Source organism: Dipodomys spectabilis, unplaced genomic scaffold (genome assembly GCF_019054845.1).
Source record: "Dipodomys spectabilis isolate Male_0828 unplaced genomic scaffold, ASM1905484v1 ptg000175l, whole genome shotgun sequence".
NCBI classification, from domain to species: domain Eukaryota; kingdom Metazoa; phylum Chordata; class Mammalia; order Rodentia; family Heteromyidae; genus Dipodomys; species Dipodomys spectabilis.
In genome coordinates this window covers 9,008,642-9,016,576 of record NW_024870852.1, presented here as the reverse complement: position 1 = coordinate 9,016,576, position 7,935 = coordinate 9,008,642, and the positions used below count along the sequence as shown (strand labels likewise).

General features: G+C 46.6%; 1 pseudogene; it reads right to left on the bottom strand.

The window, feature by feature from the left end:
* Positions 1 to 6,500: 6,500 nt before the first annotated feature.
* Positions 6,501 to 6,597, bottom strand: LOC122120563 (annotated as a pseudogene).
* Between the last annotated feature and the right edge of the window lie 1,338 nt (positions 6,598 to 7,935).

The following is a 7,935-nucleotide window of genomic DNA, read 5'->3' as shown; positions in this document are numbered from 1 at the left end:
ACCCACTGGCATGATCCAGGCTCTATGGAGCATGGGCAGACCCCTGCCCCACCTCCTAGATATTTGCAGCCCACGTGGCTGCTCCCTTCTGCTCCTCTGCTTGCTAGCTGCAGCTTTTCTCAGCAGATGTACCACAGTCTTCATCTTTCCAGTGTCGTGGGGACTTTACTGCAGCCTGAGCTGTACCACTCAGCTTTCCTCGTGGCCTCTGCCTGCAGGGAATATGGACCCTGTCACTCCTGGCCTCCCAGGCCTTCCTTTGAAATCTAGGCGGAAGGATCCTACATATCTTGTGTTCTGCATGCTGGCAAAACCAAGATCATGTGGACAAGGCCAGGGTCTGCTGCCAGCTCAAGCGGGAGCTGGGCTGCTCCCTTGGCCCAGGGCTGTGTTGGCCTCTAAGTTCCTGGGTGATTGAGCTCAGTGCAAGAGGTCCTAGGAAAACAATTTCCCTGGGTGTGCCGTGTGAGCAGACACCGGGAAGATGCTTTCTTCTCTAAGGAAAGTCTTTCAAATAACTTCATACCCTCCAGCCTGAGCTAGGCCTGGATGGTTTCTGACACGCCCTCAGGGCATCTGTCCCCCTGCAAAACCAGCAGCATTTCCCATGGGCATTTTACTATGATTATTATTTGTATTGCTATTATAAAGGTGATGTATGTATAGCAAGGTTACAGTTACATATGTCAAGTAAAGAGTACGTTTCTTCTTGGACAATGTTACCCCTTCCTTAACATTCTCCCAGTTTTTCCCTCCCGTTCCCACCCACAAGTTGTGTTGTTCACTTTCAACCTCCCACGGACTTTATACGAGAGCAAAAAACTAAAAAAGCCATTCACAAGCAAGAAAAAAAATTCAGAACAAAATGAAGCAGCACTAAAATATTCTGAAACAAAATCATCAGGAGAGTAAGAGATCATTTGAGTCAGCACTCTTAAAACCAAGCAATAAAATAATCTTTAAGTTTGATACAGGGTCTGCTTCCTTCCTGCTGCTGCTTCCTCCTCCTCCTCTCTTCTTTTTCTTCTTTTCTTCCTCTTCTTCCTCCTCCTCTTCTTCCCCTTCCTCCTTCCTCTTTGTGTATATGTGTGTGTGTTGGTACTGGGGCTTGAACTCAAGGCCTGGTTGCTGGCCCTGAATGTTTTCTTTGGGTTTTTTTGCTCATGGATAGCACTCTACCACTTGAATCACAGCTCTACTTCCAGCTTTTTGCTGGAGATAGTCTCATGGACTTTTCTTCCCAGGCTGGTTTTGAAGCTCAATCCTCAGATCTCAGTCTCCTGAGTAGCTAAGATTACAGGCATGAGCCACCAGCACCCAGTTTCCCTTCCTTTTAATGTTGCTAATCTTTTCCGAAACCATGTTTTCCTTAGCTCCAACTTTACACTGGCTCTTCTATAAGTTTTTTTTTTTTTGGGTCGAGTCGTGGGGCCTGAACTCTGGGGCTGGGCACTGTCCCTCAGCTCTTCATCTCAAGGCTAGTGCTCTACCACTTGAGCCACAGCGCCACTTCTGGCTTTTTTCTTTTTGCTTATGTGGTGCTGAGGAATCGAACCCAGGGCCTCAGGCATGCAAGGCAAGAGCTCTACCACTGAGCTACCTTCCCAGCCCCTACAAGTTTTTTTAAAAAGTGTTTCTGCTCTGCTTTTTGTTCCAAATTCTCATTGTAAATATGGCAGAAAGCAGCCAGCAAGAACCAGTGTGCCACAGGAATGCAGGACTGCCTGGAATGCCATAGATTAATCAGCTCCATCGCCTGTACACTCAGACTCTTACAGTGTCTCAGGACATGGACAAAATGTGGACAAGTTCTTTGCCAGAATGTTACATGAAGGCCTTAGCCCAGTTCTGGAGAGTTGTGGTTCCCCCCCTGAAACCTCCAGAGCACGGTCCACCCTGCCCACATTCCAGAGTATATTTTGGTCTTCTGAGTGCCTGCCACACTCATCCAGTGAGCTCCACTTTTCTAGGCTTTCTGTAGTTCCCGTCTCTGAAGACTTACAAGTCGCATGGTCATGTTTAATCAACAGCAACACCTCTAACTCCTTGTGCCAATTCTGATTTAGTGATTCTTCTCATTGTTGTAACAAACTGTTGGACAGAAACAACTTAAGAGAGAAAGGGTTGGTTTTAATCCATAGTTTTAAAGGGTTCAGTCCATTATGGTGGGGATGGTGAGGAAGAGCAGAACAGCCTATCAAAGGAGAGAGAATGGGGCAGAGGCAAAGAGAAAGAGAGACGAAGGCCCCAAGTTCGGTCCAGTAAAGGTACTCCGTCTGAAATCTTTACGGCAGTGTTTCTTGTAATCACCCTGAACCAGAGAGGTTGTCCAGAACTGTTTAGATTTTCTTTTGTGATGCTGGGATCAAACTTGGGGACTGGTGCATACTTGGTGGGAGCTCTACCATGGAGCTGTACCTTCAGCCTTCTTCTTTGTAAGCACACTTTAACATCAGGGATATTAAAACTTTGTCTATCATTGGCAGCAAGATGTTTCTGCCACTCAGCAAGAGTTGGAAATATAAATCTAAGGAGAACAACGTGAAATTTGACATTAAATACAGACTTCTTTCGCCAAGCGTTGGTGGCTCATGCCTGTAATCCTAGCTACTCAAGAGGCTGAAATCTGAGGATTGCGGTTCAAAGCCAGTCAGGGCAGGAAAGTCTATGAAACTCTTATCTCCAATAGACTACCAGAAAACCAGAAGTGGCATTGTGGCTCAAGTAGTAGAGTGCTCACCTTGAGCTGAAGAGCTGAGGGACAGTGCCCAGGCCCAGAGTTCAAGCCCATGACTGACAGTAAAACAAAACAAAAAACAAAACAGACTTCTTTCAAGATAATGTAAATGGTAGCCCAGGGAGTTGAACTCAAGGCTTTACACTTGTCTGGTAGGCATAATATCATAATATCATACTATCATATATCACATAATATCATAATAGCACATAATATCACTTCAGCCACACCTCTAGCACTAATTTCCTCTTGGTTAACTGGTATATAACTATTCATCTTCATTTAGTATGAATTTCAAGATAATTTGAGGCCCATAGTCAAAATAGTGGCTTGTATATTATTGAAATGACTACAGCATAGCCTAAAAGATAGCCCTTCAGATATTTTCAGCTCTTGCTAAAAATTTACAGCATGTGCTTCAAATATTTTCAGCTTGGAATCTTTTCAATTGGTTTTATTATTTTCTGTGTCTTTTATCGTTCAGAAAAATCAAAATAGCTGATCTCTTTCCTCTATGGATACAAAACACAATTTGTAGGGAAGAACAAAGATTAAGAGGAAAGTTCAACCATTAAAGTTATTTTTCTGACTCAGTTGGAGAATCCATATTAGTCTTTTTTTTTTTTTTTGGCTAGTGTATTTGTGTGTGTGTGTGTGTGTGTGTGTGTGTGTGAGAGACAGAGAGAGAGAGAGAGAGAGAGAGAGAGCTCAAATAGTATTATCTTTTAGAAAGACCAGGTCAAAGATCAACAAAATCAGCACCAGGAAATGGGTACACGCAAGAGGGGGTGGGGCCAAGGGGACTAGGGTAAATGAATGATGGGGGGTGGGGGGTGTTGGAGGAGAATGGGAGAAGCATGCCTTCAAGTATTGTGTATTCCACCATGGCTGGGAATGTGGCTCAAGTGGCAGAATGCTAGCCTTGAGTAAAAAGAAGTTCAAGGACAGTGCCCAGGCCCTGAGTTCAAGCCCCAGGACTGGCCAAAAAAAAAAAAAAAAAGTAAAAGAAAAAATAATTGTATATTCCACAAACTTAAGAAAAGTAAGGGGAGGGGTGGGTCAAAGCAGGGTGAGAATGTTGAAGGTGGTGGGTAACACGAATCACGGTGCACTGTGCTCATAAACTACTTTGTTAAACAGTACCTCCTTTGTACAACTACTTGAAGATAATGTTAAGAAACACTCTTCTTGCTGATCTTTTGGAGAAATGGATCCTGGCACCTGGATTTGAACCAGAAGGAGAAATCTGCAGATTTCTCATCGGGCCAGGTAAGGAGCAAATATGGCCCCAGTGGACAAGTTCCAAAAGCAATTCACTTCCAACTCTTCATTATACAGGCTGTTTATTTTTTAAAAAGAATCCACATATTTATTGACCTAGTGATTGGATTTTGGAAGTTACTATTTCAGAGCTTTTTTTGGGTAGTCTGTTATTCATCGAAAGCTATTTGAGAGAGTATCAACTTAGAGAAACATGCTTGGCACAACTAGTAGAATGCCTGCCTAGCAAACCCAAGGTTCTGTGCTTAACTCAGTACTGTCAAAACACACAAACGAATAGGCTATGTGCTGGTGGCTCACGCCTTTAATCCCAGCTACTCAGGAGGCTGTTATCTGAGGATCAGGATTCAAAGCTAGTCTGGGGAGGAAAATTTGTGAGACTCTTATCTCTAATAAACTATCAAAGAGCCAGAAGTCAAGCTGTGGCTTACGTGGTAGAATGCCAGCCTGGAGCACAAAAGCTCAGGGACAGCACCCAGACCTTGAGTTCAGGCCTCAGGAGTGGCACACACACAAAAATAAATAAAAACAAGTGTTTACCTTAATATTATCTGAATACCCAGTTTAAGAGATGAAGTGGTCATAGATTATTAGGGAACCCTTTGGCTTGGTTTTGGGATCCCCTGCATGTGTTTTCCCGGCTCCCCACTGGACATGGGGAGCTGGGGTAGGAGGGAAGTCACAAGGTTAACCAATGTCATGGTTTTTGAAAATTTGACATTCAGGGTTAGCAGAGCTCTCCCACGCAGGCAGTGGGATCTTGTAGAGAGGAATTCTCCTGTGTTTAATCCCTCCTTTCCTCACAGATGGGAAAGGGGCTACCACTGGAGCCGAGAGACCCAAACTTTTGGAGTGAACAGGAGGAAGGGATGTGGTATCATCATAAGTATAGACTTCTTGCACTGAGTGAAGGATACCGGCAAATTCTTCCAGCCTCTGTGCTTGCCTTTATTGACCTAAGTAAGGTACTGACACTGTCTTCCTGAGTTTCATATAGACCATTGTTTGGGGGGACATTTAGCATATGTGGACCATGATCCTAGACCCTGTACTTAGCCTGCTTGCTTTTTGTTTGATTTTAAACGGATCCTTCGAGACCCTCTCAGGGGACCATGCAGAGGCAGGCAGACACTGGAGAAACTATTGTAAGTTTTTTAGAGGGGCCATATCTCCCCAGGAGAGGGAGCACATGGTGTCTGCCCCACCCTGATGGCGCTGAGAACTTGGGGAAGTGAGGGTGGAGTTAGGTAAAATGTGTGCATGGGTGGGTCTGGGTGGAGAGAGGGAGTGGCCAGCTGAAGGGCGGGAACTCTAGGGCAGAGAGGAGCTCAGGTCTGGGTGGAGCTGAGGACCAAAGGCGAGGATAACACTAACATTCCCCACTTTGTTAATAAAAATAGGGGATACCAGGTGAGGGGGGGGGGGGGGGGAGTAAGGGCGGAGGTCGTTTCTTCTGAAGCTACTTCAGAAGAAGTAGCTGTAAAGCATTCAGAGGTCTCTGATTTGTTGCTCGGCCGGGTACCATCCAAGAAGCATTTACTTGACAATAGTTATTAGAGCCAATAGGTGTCATGGGCTCTTTTGGCTACTTCCTGCTGGCCTGGGGGCATCAAGGAGTCCCTGGAGCTGGGTCTTTAGGGTCCAGGTCTGTGCTGGGCAAGGCAGAGCATGGCCTGGATGTTAGGCATGGCCTAACAGGATGGCCTGGACTTGTTCCTGCTGACAAGGTGACAAGGTCAGTTAACATGAATGACATAGGAGAACATACATTGGCCAAGGGCCAGAAAAGTTCCATTTGGAGCATAAGCCCAGGTGTAGCCCACTACAGGAAGGAGGAATAACTGGACTTAGGGGCAGGAAGGGGGTGGCTAGGGTTTTTTGGCAACTGGGTAGGGGACAGCATAGTGGACTGGTTGGGAATGACCAGAGGTTACTATAAATAGCATATACAGGAGGTTTGGAATTTAAACTGTCCCTGCACTTTACAACCTTAGCTTTTTACTACCCACTATCACAGAAACCAAATCACATTTTTGGTCTGACTTGTGGGGATTAACATTACCGACAGGTGGGAGGGAACACAAACAAATCAGGACATGTAAAGGTCTGAGCTTCAGTGGATCTGAAGCGGCTTGTTTGTGCTTTTCCCCCCAATCAGCAGGCTTTGGTGATGTGTGATGGAGCAAGGCCAGGGTCTCGGCGGGGCTGTGGCATCTCTCAGCGTGTATGCAGTCTCACACCTCCTGCTGTTTACCTGCAAAATTTCTACACATACTGGTTAAGGACCTTTTAACAAGCAGAATAATAACTTAGCTAAAGTTGCTCTTTAAAACAATGCAATAATCTTGGGAGTTTCTCAACAAGTTTACATACACATTCTTGTGCACAGAGATCTTAATGTGTGCAAGATGAATACCCGCCTACATTTTCCTGAATTTTTAGTGGCGAGAGATATTTTTGCCAGTCTTACTAAGACAAACTTTTAAACAAATTAGATTAGCTGGATTTGTGTGTCATTCTTGTGCAGGGGCCCTGCTAATCTTCTCTGTACCAAAAATATGGAATGCTTCACCAGTAACATTTTTCCAGGGCTTGCTTGCCAGTAGGCATATTAGCATATCAAATACCTTTTTTTGAAAAATGTGGGAGTAAAATTCATCCTACCCAGTACCTTTAGTTGGAAGAAGGGAGAGGTTACCTGAAGCCAGGCAGGCAGGCAGACAGTTTAGGGAGGCCAAGAGAGAGGGAGCGAGGGAGGGAAGGAGATCGAAAAGAGGAATCTACAGAGAGAGAGAGAGTGAGGGGGCAGAGAGAAGAGGAAGAGAGAAAGTTTTACTTGCCCAAGCACTCATGGAAGTGGAGTTTTAAATTTGGGGCCAAATTTGATTGCAAAGGAATTTAGTTGTGTCCTTTCCATGGTAAATGACCTTTGGAGCCAGAACTTGCTGCCCAGTGTCCTCTGATGGTAGCTCGGTAGCTCACCAAGGCCCAGGTGGCCTTAATCTTCTGCTAAGGACTCGGCAGACCACCTAGGCCCAAGTGGCCTTTAAAGTGGGACCCGGTAGCCCACTAAGGCCCACATGGCCTTAATATGGCGGAAGCCCAGATCTCCGCCCACCAAGGTCCAGGTGGTCTTAAAGCTGGAAGCTCGGCAGCCCACCAAGGCCCACACGGCCTTAATATGGCGGAAGCCTGGATGATCTCCGCCCTTCTGGTCACTTAGGGGGGCAAGCGGGGGGAAGCCAGCTCGGTGGTCTTTTAGGCCTTCCTTGGACCACGGGTTAGGTCCTGGGACGGCTGGGGTGGGGGGGAGGGAGGGAATCCACTGGGGAACCTATCCCGGGTTTTGCACCAAAATGAAAAAAACAAGTGCCCAAAGGACCTCGCCGTCGAAAAAGTCAAGGGAGAGACAGGACTTATTGTTAGCAGAGCTAACACGTTCCAGCTCTCATGAGGAGAGGAGAAAAATGGCGCCGACCCTTTACCCAGTTGGGGGCCGGAGGTGGGCGGGGCCTCACCTACTGCGCAGGCGCTGCGCCAGGGAGGCGTTTCCTTTTGGCAGCGCTGTGAATGGAAACCTGGCCTGGTTTTCCAGCCAGCCTCCGTTAATCCTCAGACAGCTGAGTTACTTGTTACTGTGCTCCCAGCTTGTCACGGACACGCCAAGGCCGATGGTTGTAAGGTCTGTTGTGAGAGGTGGGGCTGCGGTCGCACTCTAGTGCTGTTGCTCACCCTGGGCCTTGTAGTTGAAGCAGCATCCCCGGCCCACCGGACACGCCTGGCGGCCTGGCCACCAGGGTGGCTCTGCGCTGAACTCAGACGCTGGGCTTCAGTGTTAGAAATGCATGATTCCCCTGTGTCAGGAAAGAATAGACACACGAGATACAGCAGATTCGGCCAAGGCCATTTACAAAAAG